The sequence below is a fragment of the Trachypithecus francoisi genome, unplaced genomic scaffold (assembly GCF_009764315.1).
Source record: "Trachypithecus francoisi isolate TF-2019V2 unplaced genomic scaffold, Tfra_2.0 Lachesis_group5, whole genome shotgun sequence".
NCBI lineage: Eukaryota > Metazoa > Chordata > Mammalia > Primates > Cercopithecidae > Trachypithecus > Trachypithecus francoisi.
The window spans coordinates 30436160-30453314 of NW_022681470.1; the positions used below are offsets into that span (position 1 = coordinate 30436160).

At 42.4% G+C, this 17155-nt stretch overlaps 1 protein-coding gene across 2 annotated transcripts in view; it reads right to left on the reverse strand.

Moving 5' to 3' along the window:
• The window catches only part of ANKRD45 (ankyrin repeat domain 45), a 57692-nt gene extending 56580 nt beyond the window's left edge, over positions 1–1112 (reverse strand). Inside the window, exon 1 of one of the 2 annotated variants that reach the window (XM_033197459.1) lies at positions 1075–1112. The gene's annotated coding sequence lies outside the window, so the exon portion shown is untranslated. The other variant, XM_033197461.1, reaches the window with a different exon arrangement.
• Between the last annotated feature and the right edge of the window lie 16043 nt (positions 1113–17155).

Here is a 17155-nt window from a genome sequence, read left to right on the forward strand (position 1 = left end):
AGTCATATACAAAAATAAATTACATTGTCTTTGCCCAAAGAAGTAATAACATACATCAAAATTATAACCCTGCTACATATAACTAAAGTTTCACAGAGAATATGAACATGGGAGGGAAGAGGGAAGGCTGGAACTATGAAGGCAGAATGGCATTGCTTCAGTCTTGATTCTGTTACTAATTATGTGACTTTTCTGAAATGAGGATAGCACCTGGTCTGCCTCACTAAATCAGTCTAGAAAAATCTATAAACCTGTCTTTTTAACTATAGAATGTGAATGCTTTCGAGGCACCCACAATAGAAAATCACATAGGTCATAGTCCCTACCCCAAAGGCTCTCACATTTTAGTAGGGAAGACACAAGTAAATCAGCAATGACAGAGTGAGATCAGGGATTCAATGGAGGTAGGCAAAGAGTGCTTTGAGAGTAAAAACGTGGACATGTACATTCAGTTTCGGGTGGCGGCCTCAGAAAGGTTTCCCAGAAGAGGTGAAACCTTGATATTGAAGAGTAGGAGTTTTAAAAGGAGGAAAAAAGGACAATCCAGGTAATGGGAAGGACATAAACAAAGGGCAAGGAGGCAGGCGACGCAGCCTGAAGTTGTGATACAGGAGCAGATCCTTACGTGCCTTTTAAGCCAGCTGATTTTTTTCTTCAAAAAAAATGTAGTCCCTTAAGGATTTTAAGTCCCAGCTCAAGGAAAAGGACCCCCAAGGGCAGCCCTGGGTACACAGGATTAAACAAAGAGAGGGCCTGAGGAACAGGATACAGAAAGTGTCAGCGCCGCCAGGTGATCCAGGAGGTCCCGTGAGGGGGCAACGGACTCTTCCGGGCACCAGAGTTTGCTCTTCGGCCTGAATTTCCTGGGGACCTTCTGTGATTCCCTCGCGCCTGCCCGCGGGGTAGGGGACCGGTGCGCAAAGCTCTGGACAGAAGCAGTTTAAGGACGCTGAGACTGAAGCCCACACCCCTCCAGCCCTGCCCGAGCAACCTGGAGGGAAGATGTCCGTCTACCCCCTCGCACCCTTCCCCGAGTGCCCACCCGGCTCACGGCGCCAGGACCTCTAGACTCACCACACCCGAGCCCCAGCCTCCTCGGTTACCATGGCAACGGCGCACCGCGCGAGGCAGCGCCTCCCCCTGCGCCGCGGTTCCGGCAGCGCGGGAAGGTTATGCTTGGTGGCAAAGGTGCAGGAAGCGAGAGGGGGAAAACAGCCAGGAATTAATCTAGATAATTTCAGTTTCTGGGTGGCGTGTCGGTTTTTTCTGTGTTTTGTAAATTTTCTGTAATACTGTCTGTATTTGTTTTACAGTTTAAAAATAAGCTGTGCATATTGGTTGTTGGCCCGTCTAATCTTTGACTTTTAAACGAAAGAATTTTCTGGAAATACGAGATTGCATTCTAAAAACTACAAAAGATTGTACGAATAACCCCTTAATTTTCCAGTTATTGGATATCTTTCTCCCATGGTTTATGGTCATTGTCACCAGCAAGGAGCGTTTCAGGCGACCTCACAAGTGCCAGCTACCTTAGGAGCAGAAGAAACTTGGAGACTATATCCCTCTTGATTCAGAAATTCAAGATGCAAAACGCAACTTTAAAAGGGGGGAAGCGAAGGAGGTGGAGGGACAAGGGGTTCGAAAGAAACAGCAGGGAAGGGTCAGGCATACCTAGTAATTATATCAATGTTCACCTGAATCACACAGTGAAAACAGGGAAGTTTTTGTGCTGAAGGCAAGTGTGAAGGAAAATATTCATTTCTTTAGTGCTTCTACCAGGAATCCATTAAGGAGTAGGTGAATGTTTTAGAGGGGCTCTGAACATTTGTGCTGACGTTCGAATAGCCTAGTTTTGAAATGAATATTTGACCTAAGGCCCAAGCAAAATTTCACCATTGTTACAGTAGGTAGGGAGTCAGGCATGAGCAGAGCAAGCTCCCCTATCCCCCACCAGGAATGTCACGCGACCATCAGGTAATAGGCAGTTGTTAACTGTCTCTCTAAAATAATAATTGGTTGCATCCAATGCCAGGAAAAGGCACTCTCCCAATAGACAGAAAACACCTGAAACTGGTTATCAGCAGCTTCCGCATAAGATCTCAGGAGTTAGGTGATGTGAGAAACACACTAACCTGTCCAAACCCAAAGAATGGACTTAGAGGCATGAAGAACAGCAAAAGAGAGACTTTTTAATAACGGTCTTGCAAGATCAAGTGTCTGGTGAGCAGACACACCCAGTGCAGTTTCGACAAGGAATTTATCACCTAGTGTGCAAGTCCCTACCCAGGTTCCTCATAGGCTGAGTACTATGGGGTTACAATCTTCCATTGCCTAAGTTTCATTATCCCCTTACAAGGTTACATCTTGTCTCCTTCCCCACTTTAAGTTTTGATTTACCAATGACAAAACTTGCTTTCCTTTTATGGATTAGCCACCCTATCCCCTATTCTTTTTCTCCCTCCCCTCTGACTTCTGTGAGTCTTATCACTCTTCCCAGATGTCTGTAGCACACGGCTTGTCATGTCTGCAAGGGAGCTGCCCGGATTTGCCGGGGCCTGTTTTCTGAAAATGGACCACTTAAAAAGTATTTCTTGGGGCCGGGCGCGGTGGCCCAAGCTTGTAATTCCAGCACTTTGGGAGGCCAGGGCGGGCGGATCACGAGGTCAGGAGATAGGGACCATCCTGGCTAACATGGTGAAACCCCGTCTCTACTAAAAATACAAAAAAATAATAATAATAATAATTAGCTGGGAGTATTGGCAGGCGCCTGTAGTCCCGGCTACTCGGGAGGCTGAGGCAGGAGAATGGCGTGAACCCGGGAGATGGAGCTTGTAGTGAGCTGAGATTGTGCCACTACACTCCAGCCTGGGCGACAGAGCGAGACTCCGTCTCCAAAAAAAAAAAAGAAAAAAAAAAGTACTTCTTACCGGTGAGTGGGCTCAAGGATACACATTAAGAGTCAAAATGGCAGAGTTTAACTAGTATATGACCTTCTTGGGTACATTCAACTGGTGAGAGAAGAATGCCTCAAGTGATCATGCATAGAACTGCAGTAAACACACTGCATGTGCTCCTCTCCAAAGTGCTAGCAGGTCACTGCACATGTGGACAGCCCACCCCAAGAGAAGAACCGGGGAGAAGGGACGCAAAACCCCAGAAGTATGCCAACATATAAAACCCTAAGGCCGGGCACAGTGGTACACGCCTGTAATCCCAACACTTTGGGAGGCCGAGGTGCGCCGATCACGAGGTCAGGAGATTGGGACTATCCTGGCTAAACACTGTGAAACCCCGTCTCTACTAAAAATACAAAAAAAAAAAAAATTAGCCAGGTGTGGTGGCACGCACCTGTAGTCCCAGCTCCTTGGGAGGATGAAGCCGGAGAATCTCATAAACCCGGGAGGCAGAGCTTGCAGTGAGCCCAGATCGCACCACTGCACTCCAGCATGGGCGACAAAGCGAGACTCGGTCTCAAAAAAAAAAAAAAAGAAACCCTAAGTCAAAGGTCAAACTGCACTTGATCTCTCAAAGTCACCCACTTGGCCCTTTCCAAGTGTACATTACTTCCTTTCATTCCTGCTCAAAAGCTTTTTAATAAACTTACACTCCTGCTCTAAAACTTGCCTCCATCTCTTCTTATGCTTCATGCCCCTCAGTCAGATTCTTTCTTCTGAGGACCGGAGAATTGAGGCTGCTGCAGATCCATACAGATTCACCACCAGTAACACCATCATAAATCTGAACTTCTGAAATACAAGAATAAATTTGAATTTTTTCAGATGTGATTAAATTTTTCATATTCAAATAAGTTGTGGTAATCAAAATTTTGGAGTTTGACATTATAGACAGGAACGATAATCTGTCAGTTGCAAGCTTGCTCCTGCAGTCACTATACAACACATTTGTTCTACTCAACAATCATTTCTTACTGAAGGTGATGAAGAGCAAGGCTAAGTTTAGGTATTTCAGTTTTAACATGCCATTTTTTCATAGCCTTTGTTTTTTAATATCTGGATGGAAGATGACTTATGATGCATAACTGTACAAAACTGTACATGATTCTGTTTTTCATTAATCTTCAGGGGATATGAAGAATTCTCACATATAACTGTTTCTTGAAAGTCTGAAGTGGAATTAAATAACTAAAAATTAAATAGTTTTTAAAGTTTTTTTTTTAGTGCTCTGAATGCTAATATTAGAAAGGTAGCAAGACACAATAGGTTTGAGACCTAAAAGCAAACATGCCCTGAGCTCCCCTTGAACTCCACGTCAGAAACAGCTACGTGATGCATTTAGGCAGACCAGGTTAGAAACAGACAGAAGATTCATGGCAAGAGTGTGGCCTAGATGCAGCAGAAAGACTCCCATGACACCCTCTCTTAGCCATACCCCCTGCAAGCTTGACCTGAGAGTATTGGAAAGAACCACTGGATTTGAAGGGACTGAGTGCCCATGTGTAAGAGACATCTCAGCAATAACCTATGGGTATTAATGGAGGTCCAGATAAGACAGTGGAGGCCTGGTGAACAGACAGCTTAAGTAGCAAATGATTAAGCACTATTCAAACCCCCTAGAAATTAGATCCCCTCTAGAAAATTATGGTGAGAGGTTTCCAAAATGATTGAAATTAGTTTTTTCCAACACAGGAGAATAGGCCCTCAGAATAGAAATTATGGTATAAAAAACTATATTTCTATGCCTTTTTTTTGAGATGGAATCTTGGTCTGTCACCCAGGCCAGAGTGCAGTGGTGTCATCTTGGCTCACTGCAACCTCCACCTCTTGGGTTCAAGCAATTCTCTGGCCTCAGCCTCCCGAGTAGCTGGAATTACAAGCACGTGTCACCATGCCTTGCTAATTTTTGTAATTTTTTAGTAGAGATGGGGTTACACCATGTTGGGCAGGCTGGTCTTGAACTCATGACCTCAGGTGATCCACCTGCCTTGGCCTCCCAAAGTGCTAGGATTACAGGCATAACAACCACACCCTGCCATATTTCTATACTTCATAGACTAAGAGTCATGTTCTTTGTACAATATCAATTTCTGATGAAAAACCTGGATAAACTAAGTTGAGAAAGTTACTCCATGGTAACTTAATGTGCTATAATAATCATGTCTTGTTGTTTGAAAGCCTATTATATGCTGAGTATTGTGTTAAGTGATTCATATAAATTATCTCTAATCCTTATAGCAACTCTGTGAAAGTTATTTTTTTTTTTTTTTTGTATTATTCTTGAAACTGACACTTAGGAAGGTTGAGTCACCTACCTAAGACCACACAGCTAATAGGGCCAAACCAGGATTTGTACCTAGGTTAGTCTGGTTTAAAACACCAGAGGACTGCAACTTGTTAGCTATATGCTAATTAAATATTAGAGAAAATCTACCAAAAATAATAACTATTTCAAAATAATTTACTTTGAGTCTTTCTGGCAATAATTAGATAATATTAAAACTACTCCCCTGGTGTACAACAAAAGAATTATTTCTCCATGTAGCTAATCTCTACAGTTGAGGAGAATGAAATAGTGAACACCCATGGTTTTCACCCGCTGGTCCCTCCTTTTCTGGTTAGTGAACTCCCATTTTCTATGAAGGAACCTTTCTTTTCTTTTTCTGGATATAGCATCTTACTCTGTCACCCAGGCTGGAGTGCAGTGGTGTGATCACAGCTCACTGCAGCCTCATTCTCCCCAGGCTTAGGTGATCCTGCCACCTCAGCCTCCCAAATAGTTGGGACTACAGGCACCCACCACCATGCCCAGCTAAAATTTTTTTTTTTTTTTTTTTTTTTTTTTGAGGCGGAGTCTCGCTCTGTCGCCCGGACTGGAGTGCAGTGGCCAGATCTCAGCTCACTGCAAGCTCCGCCTCCTGGGTTTCCGCCATTCTCCTGCCTCAGCCTCCCAAGTAGCTGGGACTACAGGCGCCCGCCACCTCGCCCGGCTAGTTTTTGTATTTTTAGTAGAGACGGGGTTTCACCGTATTAGCCAGGATGGTCTCGATCTCCTGACCTCGTGATCCGCCCGTCTCGGCCTCCCAAAGTGCTGGGATTACAGGCTTGAGCCACCGCGCCCGGCCGCTAAAATTTTTTTGTATCTTTTGTAGAGACAGGGTTTTGCCATGTTGCCCAGGCTGGTTTCCAACTCTTGGCCTTAAGTGATCCTCCAGCCTCAGCCTCCCAAAGTGCTGGGATTACAGGCAGGAGCCACTGCACTCAGCCCACCTTCACGGTTCTTTTGGGATGGGGATATTTTTGGCTTTTTTCCCACATTCACCAGGCTTTTGTGAACCTCAAAAATCCGAGACAGCCAGGCGCGGTGGCTCAAGCCTGTAATCCCAGCACTTTGGGAGGCCAAGACGGGCGGATCACGAGGTCAGGGGATCGAGACCATCCTGACTAACCCGGTGAAACCCCGTCTCTACTAAAAAATACAAAAAACTAGCCGGGCAAGGTGGTGGGCCCCTGTAGTCCCAGCTACTCGGGAGGCTGAGGCAGGAGAATGGCATAAACCCGGGAGGCGGAGCTTGCAGTGAGCTGAGATCCGGCCATTGCACTCCAGCCTGGGCGACAGAGCCAGACTCCGTCTCAAAAAAAAAAAAAAAAAATCTGAGACAGGTGTCTGTTGATTTAGAAAGTTTATTTTGCCAAAGTTGAGGATGCACGCCCATGACACCGCCTCAGGAGGTGCTGATAACATGTGCCCAAGGTGGTTAGAGCAGTTTGGTTTTATACATTTTAAGAAGACATGGGACATTAATCAACATACATGAGATGAACATTGGTTCAGTCTGGAAAGGTGGGACAACTCAAAGCAGGGGGGTGGGAGGTGGGGCGTGCTTCCAGTTCACAGATAGATAAGAGACAAATGGTTGCATTCTGATTAGCCTCTCCAAAGGAGGTAATCATATATGCATTTATCTCAGTGAGCAGAGGGGTGACTTTGAATAGAATGGGAGGCAGATTTGCCCTAAGCAGTTCCCAGCTTGACTTTTTCCTTTAGCTTAGTGATTATAGGGACCCAAGACATTTTCCTTTCACATTTCCCCCTTTTCTTTTTAAAAATCTTTTGGAAAAAGCATATTAAAAGAAAATGAGTCTCTGGTCTCAGGTTTTATCTGATATCTTATGACTAGGATGGTTTATTCCTAGACTGGTAGGTCCCAAGTTATTAGGAAAGCTCGTTTTTAGAAAGTTGTGAAGTCTTATGTCCTATGAAGAGAAAATAGGGGGAAGAAGGAGGAAAAGAAACAATAAACAAAAGAACAATCCTGGAAAATCAATATAGGCCATTCTGCTCTGAAGTCCATACATTAATAGGCAGGTATGAAAGTGGCTTATGTAAGTAAATAGGTTGCTATTATTTTCCTCTGAAGTTTAAGTTGTTTAGCTTCAGTTTGCAGGGCTTTTAACAAAGCATAGCTTAGTTTTCAGTGACTCCAAATTAGGAAAAATGGAGAAAAAAGAAGGAAAAAAATTGAAAACATTATTTTGCAGGCTTATAGCCAAGAAAAATTAGAATTCAGGCCAGTCACAGTGGCTCGTGTCTGTAATCCCAGCACTTTGGGAGGCCAAGGCAGGTGGATCACCTGAGGTCAGGAGTTTGAGACCAGCTTAGCCAACATGGCAAAACCCCATCTCTACTAAACATACAAAAAAACTAGCTAGGCATGGTGGCAGGTGCCTGTAATCTCATCTACTTAGGAGGCTGAGGCAGGAGAATTGCTTGAACCCAGGAGGTGGAGGTTGCAGTGAGCCGAGATCACGTGATTACACTCCAGCCTGGGGGACAGAGGGAGACTCTGTCTCAAAAAAAAAAGAAGATTAGAATTAGAATTCAGTCCAAACTGTAGAAAATAATAAAAATTGAAAAACAATAGGCAAGACTAGAATCTAACAACGGGTATACTATAGTTTTCGAAAAATAATTTTTCTTTATCCACTCTCCCATTTTTATTTTATTTTATTTTATTTTTGAGACGGAGTCTCGCTCTGTCGCCCAGGCTGGAGTGCAGTGGCCGGATCTCAGCTCACTGCAAGCTCCACCTCCCGGGTTTATGCCATTCTCCTGCCTCAGCCTCCCAAGTAGCTGGGACTACAGGCGCCTGCCACCTCGCCTGGCTAGTTTTTTTGTTTTTTTTTTTTTTTTTTTTTTTTTTGAGGCGGAGTCTCGCTCTGTCGCCCAGGCTGGAGTGCAGTGGCCGGATCTCAGCTCACTGCAAGCTCCGCCTCCCGGGTTCACGCCGTTCTCCTGCCTCAGCCTCCGGAGTAGCTGGGACTACAGGCGCCCGCCACCGCGCCCGGCTAGTTTTTTGTATTTTTTTAGTAGAGACGGGGTTTCACCGTGTTAGCCAGGATGGTCTCGATCTCCTGACCTCGTGATCCGCCCGTCTCGGCCTCCCAAAGTGCTGGGATTACAGGCTTGAGCCACCGCGCCCGGCCCACTCTCCCATTTTTATTAAAGACAAATCATGGTAGGACTGATTTGCTTTGTTACCCTTTGCCTGATTATTTTTATATACTGTATCAAGAATAATTTTATTTTACATAGGCATTTAAATTGGCTTTGATGGAACTTTAGTCCATAGAAGGAATTTTAGATAAGACTTTTTAAAAGCCAAGCCCAGCCATGGATTTGTACCATCAAATACCTATGAGGTGGGTGAATTCCTCTCCTCTTGATGTTCTAATATCAACCTGGGGCTCCTGGGCCTGTCAGAAAGTGACATTCTTTACTTACCACAGGTCAGGAACCCCGTAAAGGGACTGTATAGAAAAAGGTATGAGGCCAATTTTTCCAAGGGGCTTTTATTGGCTCCATAAGCAAAGTTTGATTCCTTAAATGAAAGCACACCATTTCAGTCAAAGCCTTGGTAAAATAACAAGTTTCTCCAACTGTGTCCTGTTAAAAATGAAAAAAGATTCTTATTGCACTTATGCAAATAATTGTATTGTCGTAAGTTAAGAATACTCACAAATATTTTCCAAATTCTGTAGAAATCAGGTAGACAGAAACACATATGCTCCAAATTTTGTTCATAGGAGTATACTTAACTGTTAAAAGCTGTAAATAGCTTAAAAGTTTTCTTGACTCTGAAAAACAGAACAAAGGATGAGCAACGTTTTAAGCAAAAACTTAAAAAGATTACTTTAAACTTCTATTAGTTTAGTCCCTGCAGTTAATTCCTGTTCTGCTTGATATTCATAACCATTTCAGCTCTTCATGAGTCCTGAAAGTTTGTCCTCTGTTCAAATGTTACAATCTCCAAACTAATCAGAAACCTGTATTCAAGAGCACCTGTTAGAGTTCATAGCTGATTATAAAACCACCTTTTAAAGAGGACCAAAACAAGACAACAATCATCCATGGATGATTAAAAGTTTTAGGGCAACCATAAAGATTCAATTGACAAGGAAATTTGTTACCTCTGTGGCACACAATAATTTACCAAAAAAATTATAATTACTGATAACATACACTAATTCATATTAGAATTATAGGAGTTTCCCACCTGGGTGACAGGGTGAGACTCTGTCTCAAAAAAAAAAAAAAAAAAGAATTATAGGAGTTTCCCATAATTTTTGAACACATGCTAATAACATATTTATACAAATACAGCCCAAAGAAAACCAAACATCACTGCATATTTGACAATGCTTCCTATATAATTTTTATACCAAATAAGCCAAATATGTCATTTTTGGACTTTAAGGAACCAGTAATATCTTAAGGATTAATTAGGTCAGAAAAAGACATAATTTATAATTTGATTTTGGAAAGTTTGTCAAATATCAAAGCTTTAAAACACTTGATATTACTAAATAGGATCACAGGTCATTGTAAAATAAGTCATTCATTTAACCAAAGTAATAACTGAAGGATTTTTTAAAAAAAAGTGCAAAACATATTTTTTGAGAGAGGAAACTTAATTTTCCAAACAATAAACCATAATAAAAACAACATGAAGTCAATTAAATTTGTTTTTCAAATTTTTATAAACAATATATAAAATTTTAATCTTGATCATAACCTATAACTTCCATAAGCCTTTTATAATCATTATTAAAGTTTGGGTTAATGCTTAAAAAAAAACCATGTTAATCTGACACAGGGGCTCATATGCAGGGCTTGCATCAGTGTGCCATTGGTATTAATGGTTAATTTACAGAGAAACTGTACTTATTTTATGTCTTAAAATTGGCCCTTACAATCTCACACCCACCTCTTCCACAATAGTCCCTGGACGTCTAGGAGTTGAATGGCGTTAATTTCTGGCCCTGTATCTCAGCAATGCAGTTTATTTTGATTGGCATTCTCTATGGGGCCTGAAGATGAGGATTTAAATTCTGTCAGTGTTTAAGATTTAGCAGGGCTTTGTGTACATTTTAGACCCAGGAGTCAAAGCCCTGTAACTTAATGTTACAAGTACATTAAAAGCACATACAGAAAGATACACGGATGTAATAACCTTAATTTAAAAAAAAAAAAAAACAGTTTTTTTCCTAAGCAAACAAAAACTTAGTAATAATGGCATAGGAATTATTTCAATAAGACATAAAATCTGTAAGGCCAGTTACCAAAAGGCAAAAGAGTGTACAGGATATTATGTTGGAAGAAAACATTTCCTTTAGACCTTTAAGAAAATATTGTTAGCACCAGGCCACAACAAACAGAACTTCGGGGAAAAAAAACTTAAATGAGCTGAAAATGAGTTGAAAGAGAGCTTTATTATTTCACACCTTTTAAAGGGAGAGAAAAAAACAAAAATGGTGAAATCATAAAAAGTCCAGGACACAGATTCGCAGCTGAATACTACCAGAGGTACAAAGAGGAGCTGGTACCATTCCTTCTGAAATTATTCCAAACAATAGAAAATAGAATCCTCCCTAACTCATTTTATGAGGCCCACATCATCTTGATACCAAAACCTGGCAGAGACAAAACAAAAAAAGAAAATTTTAGGCCAATATCCCTGATGAACCTCAATGCAAAAATCCTCAATAAAATGCTGGCAAACTGAATCAAGCAGCACATCAAAAAGCTTATCTACCACAATCAGCTCAGCTTCATCCCTGGGATAAAGGGTTGGATCCACATATGTAGATCATTAAACAGAATCCATCACATAAACAGAACCAATGACAAAAACCACATGATTATCTCAATAGATATAGAAACGGCATTCAATAAAATTCAACAGCGCTTTATGCTAAAAACTCTCAATAAACTAGGTATTGATGGAATGTATCTCAAAATAATAAGAGCTATTTAAGGCAAACCCACAGCCAATATCATACTGAATGGGCAAAAACTGGAAGCATTCCCTTTGAAAACTGACACAAGACAAAACTGGCACACTCCTATTCAACATAGTATTGGAAGTTCTGGCCAGGTTAATCAGGCAAGAGAAAGAAATAAAGGGTATTCAATTAGAAAAGGAGGGAGTCAAATTGTCTGTTTGCAGATGACATGATTGTATATTTAGAAAACCCAACTGTATCAGCCCCAAATCTCTTTAAGCTGATAAGCAACTTCAGCAAAGTCTCAGGATACAAAGTCAATGTGCAAAAATCACAAGCATTTCTATACACCAATAACAAACAGAGAGCCAAATCATGACTGAACTCCCATTCACTATTGCTATAAAGAAAATAAAATACCTAGGAATCCAACTTGCAAGTGATGCAAAGGACCTCTTCAAGAAGAACTACAAACCACTGCTCAAGGAAATACGGGAGGACACAAACAAATGGGAAAATCATTCCATGCTCATGGATAGAAAGAATCAGTATCATGAAAATGGCCATACTGCCCAAAGTAATTTAGAGATTCAATGCTATCCCCATCAAGCTACCATTGACTTTCTTCATAGAATTGGAAAAATCTACTTTAAAGTTCATATGGAACCAAAAAAGAGCCCACATTGCCAAGACAATTCTAAGAAAAAAGAAAAAAGCAGGAGGCATCATGCTACCTGACTTCAAACTATACTATAAGGTTACAGTAACAAAAACGGTATGGTACTGGCACCAGAACAGATATATAGACCAATGAAACAGAACAGAGACCTCAGAAATCACACCACACATCTACAACCATCTGATCTTTAACAAACCTGACAAAAACAAGCAATGGGGAAAGGATCCCCTATTTAATAAACGATACTGGGAAAACTGGCTAGCCATATGCAGAAAGCTGAAACTGGATCCCTTCCTTACTCCTTATGCAAAAATTAATTCAAGGTGCATTAAAGATGTAAATGTAAGACCTAAAACCATAAAAACCCTAGAAGAAAACCTAGGCAATACCATTCAGGATATAGGCATGGGCAAGGACTTCATGTCTAAAATGCCAAAAGCAATGGCAACGAAAGCCAAAATAGACAAATGGATCTAATTAAACTAAAGAGCTTCTGCACAGCAAAAGAAACTATCATCAGAGTGAACAGGCAACCTATAGAATGGGAGAACATTTTTGCAATCTATCCATCTGACAAAGGGCTGATATCCAGAATCTACAAAGAACTTAAATTTAAAAGAAAACAAAACAACCCCATCAAAAAGTGGGCAAAGGATATGAACCAGACACTTCTCAAAAGAAGACATTTATGCAGCCAACAAGCATATGAAAAAATGCTTATCATCACTGGTCATTAGAGAAATGCAAATCAAAACCACAGTGAGATACTGTCTCACACCAGTTAGAATGGCAATCATTAAAAAGTCAGGAAACAACAGATGCTGGAGAGGATGTGGAGAAATAAGAATGCTTTTACACTGTTGGTGGGAGTGTAAATTAGTTCAACCACTGTGGAAGACAGTGTGGTGATTCCTCAAGGATCTAGAACTAGAAATATCATTTGACCCAACAATCCCATTACTGGGTATATACCCAAAGGATTATAAATCATTCTACTATAAAAACACATGCACACATATGTTTATAGTGGCACTGTTCACAATAGCAAAGACTTGGAACCAACCCAAATGCCCATTACCAATAGACTGGATAAAGAAAATGTGGCACATATACACCATGGAACATTATGCAGCCATAAAAAAGGATGAGTTCACGTTCTTTGCAGGGACATGGATAAAGCTGGAAACCATCATTCTAAGCAAACTAAGACAAGAAAAGAAAACCAAACACCTTATGTTCTCATTCATAAGTGGGAGTTAAAAAATGAGAGCACATTGTTCTCACAGGGAGGGGAAAAACACACACTAGGGCCTGTTGGGGGGTGGGGGGCTAGGGGAGGAATAGCATTAGGAGAAATACCTAATGTAGATGATGGGTTGATGGGTACAGCAAACCACCATGGCACATGTATACCTATGTAAAAAACCTCCACATTCTGCACATGTACCCCAGAAGTTAAAGTATAATTTTTTTTAAAATGGTGAGATGTGATAAAAGTTGAACTTTGGATTTTAAAAAAATTAGAATCTCTTATAATGTATTAAAAGTAAATCAATTCCTTAAGAAAATTTTACTGTTGTAATCAGTTCTTTAGTGTATGTGTTTTTTATGTCAAACCCAATCTCTAGAAAAACCATTATAATTTCCCTTTAGACAACTTGATAGACATTTCTAATATTACTTTATGAATAATGTTAAAGCTAGCTTATTTATTGAAGATTTTACTTAACCTATGTAACTTAAAGCATTTGACTAGTCTTTTTCCTTGATAAAGTATTTTATTTCACCACTTTTATTTTCTTAAGCTGTATAGAGCTCTTTTGTATATCTTCAGTAGTGAAACATTGTGTACACAACACATAAATACATAGACGTATTAGGCATGCGGATAGAAGTACATCTCATAGAGTCATAAAAATCTTTTGTTTTTCCTATCTTTCTCAGATTCCTGATAACCTGTTTCACAATCCCGGGCAGTTGTCCACTAAATAGCCTTAAATCTGCATACTAAAGGAAATAACAAAGGTGAAAATCAAATAGAAAAATTTACCTCAGAAGTAAGGAGAGGAAAAGTCTTGTATGCTAATGGAAGATTAAAGATGAATGTCAAGGCCAGGTGCAGTGGCTCATACCTGTAATCCCAGCACTTTGGGAGGCCTAGGCAGGAGGATCACAATGTCAAGAGATCGAGACCATCCTAGCCAACATGGTGAAACCCCATCTCTACTAAAAATACAAAAATTAGCTGGGCATGGTGGCACATACCTGTAGTCCCAGCTACTTAGGAGGCTGAGGGAGAATCATTTGAACCCAGAAGGCAGAGGTTGCAGTGAGCCAAGATCACGCCACTGCACTCCAGCCTGGCAATAGAGTGAGACTCTGTCACAAAAAAAAAAAAAAAAAAAGATGGATGTCAAATCAAACATAAAATTATAAAAATCTATCATAGGATTATATAAGGAGACCAGTTTTATTTAAATAGGGACTACCTATCTTTTAACTGCATCTCTGAGTTCTGGGCTGAGCCTACACTGAATCCTGGGTTTCTGAGGAGTGGAAAAATGCTGAATATCAGAGGTCAGAAAAGTCAGGAAACTCCCCTTAATGCTAAAACAACAAGGTTGTCTGGAAAGTCCCTAGCAGGGCAAGCAGCCGTTTGTGGTTTGGTCAAAGGGCGGGAACCAATGAACAACTGACTAATGTTTAACTTTAAATGTCAGCCAATTGTAAACCTACAACTGTAAAAATCCCCAGTGACTCTGTAACTTGCTGTAACTTGTTTGTGTTTGACTATAAAAGACGGCTGAACACCGAGCTTAGGGTCTCTCCCTAGGATCTGATACCTAGCTGGAGGGAACCGAGTTCGAACTCGAAATAAAGCGATCCCTGCCACTTGGCTTTGTCTCTGGACTCTGGTGGTTGCTTTCGGGTCATCGCGGGTCTGGGCATTACATCTTGGGGGCTCGTCCGGGATTGCCCCTAAGCCCACCAGACTCCAGGCCAACGGGTCATCGCAAAAGTCAGTAAGCCGGCTCTGTTTATATGTTGTCTGTCTGCCTCTGAATAATCCCGTGGGGTCTGTATATGAGACTGATCTAGTCCTGGCGGATGCGCTATAGGACAGTCAGTGGAGGCCGGTGGGAGACGTCCTCCGGTACTCATCTGGGGCTCTGTATTCTGTGGCCCATCTGCTTCTGGTCGGGTCCTAAGCCCGAGACGCGCTAGCGATCAATATATCTTGGTTGTTGGAAGTTATCTGTTGCACGCCCCTTACTAATTTACCTTGATTTACAGGAGCTTCGGAGCCAGTCCTGTACCAGGCACTAATATCCCTTACCACCCATCTTCTATCAACAGGACTTCCTCGGAATGGGCAACTCCCAGACCACACCACTTTCTCTCCTTGTCAATAATTTTAAAGATGTGAGAGCAAGGGGACATGATCTCGGTATAGAACTTAAAAGGGAAAATTAATAACCCTCTGCCATTCTGAGTGGCCCACCTTCGGCGTAGGCTGGCCAGCTGAGGGAACTTTTTGCCTCCCCATTATCCTCCAGGTAAAATCAAGGGTTTTCCTGCCAGGTCGTTCAGGACACCCAGATCAGATCCCCTACGTTTTAGTCTGGCAAGATCTGGTGGAAAATCCGCCCCCGTGGCTAGCTCCCTTTCTGCTGACCTCTGAACCCTGTAAAACCCTAGTCACGCAACCAACTGGGATGACCAAAAGACCAAAAACTCCAACTGCCCCCTTGCCCCCTGTGTTGCCTGACAGCCATGACCTCACATCCTTGGAACTCCCGCTTTATCCTCCCCCTCCCGGACCCCATGCCCAAGCCCAACCGGCCGCACTCCCAGGAAGCCATGAGGGCCGAGAAGCGGCTGTGGCGCCAGGAGAAACTGAAAGTGAACATGGCTCGGGAGGGCCGGCAGGGTGAACGCGCGGGCGTGTCCAGCGTGAGGCAACTCCGCAAGTTCCCGATTCCACTGTAGCACTCCTCTTAAGGGAAATAGGACCCCCCGATGACACAGGTAACCCTAGACTCCAGTATTGGCCATTCTCTACCAGTGACCTGTACAACTGGAAGACTCAGAATGCCCGGTTCTCTGATAACCCCAAGGACCTAACAGCCCTTCTAGATAGTGTCATGTTCACTCATCAGCCCATCTGGGATGACTGCCAACAGCTCCTCCACATTCTGTTCACAACGGAGGAATGGGAGAGAATCCAGGTAGAGGCTAGAAAGTTGGTTCCTGGAGATGACAGTCAACCGACTGCAAACCCCAACCTCATTAATGCAGCATTTCCCTTGACCAGGCCAACGTGGGACTACAATACAGCAGAAGGTAGGGGAAAGCTACTCGTTTATCACCAGACTCTAATGGCGGGTCTCCGGGCTGCAGCTCGCAAGCCCACTAATTTGGCTAAGGTATATTCTGTTTTACAGGGAAAGACAGAAAGCCCCGCTGTTTATCTAGAAAGACTAATGGAAGCCTTTAGACAGTATACACCTATAGATCCAGAGGCACCTGAAAATCAGGCAGCAGTCGTTATGTCCTTTGTCAACCAGGCGGCCCCAGATATTAAGAAAAAGCTACAAAAATTAGAAGATTTGGAGGGAAAACAGGTCCAGGACCTCCTTCGCATAGCACAGAGAGTTTACAACAACAGAGATGCTCCAGAGGAAAGACAAATTAGGGCCACTGAGAAAATGACCAAAGTCCTGGCAGCGGTCGTCCAAAAAGAACAACCACCACCAGGAAGTACCCAATCCACGCATGCCCCTAGGCGCAATCTGAGTAAAGACCAATGTGCATACTGTAAAGAAATTGGTCACTGGATAAAAGACTGCCCCAAAAAGAAACAGCGCCAGCCAGGCCAAGGACAATGGCAGCCCAAATCTATGCCGATACTAGTTACCCAAGATACAGACTAGGGGAGACGGGGTTTGGATCCCCTCCCCGAACCTAGGGTAACTTTACAAGTGGAGGGGTCCCCGGTCCAGTTCCTGGTCGATACCCGGGCACAACATTCGGTCTTAGTCAAGCCCTATGGTAAGTTATCTTCCAACTCCTCCTGGGTTCAAGGGGCCACAGGAACCAAGAAATATCCATGGACAACCCAGAGAGCAGTAAACTTGGGAACGGGAAAGTGTCCCATAGCTTCCTGGTCATCCCTGACAGCCCTTGTCCCCTGTTGGGGAGAGATCTGTTGACAAAAATGGGGGCACAAATCCAT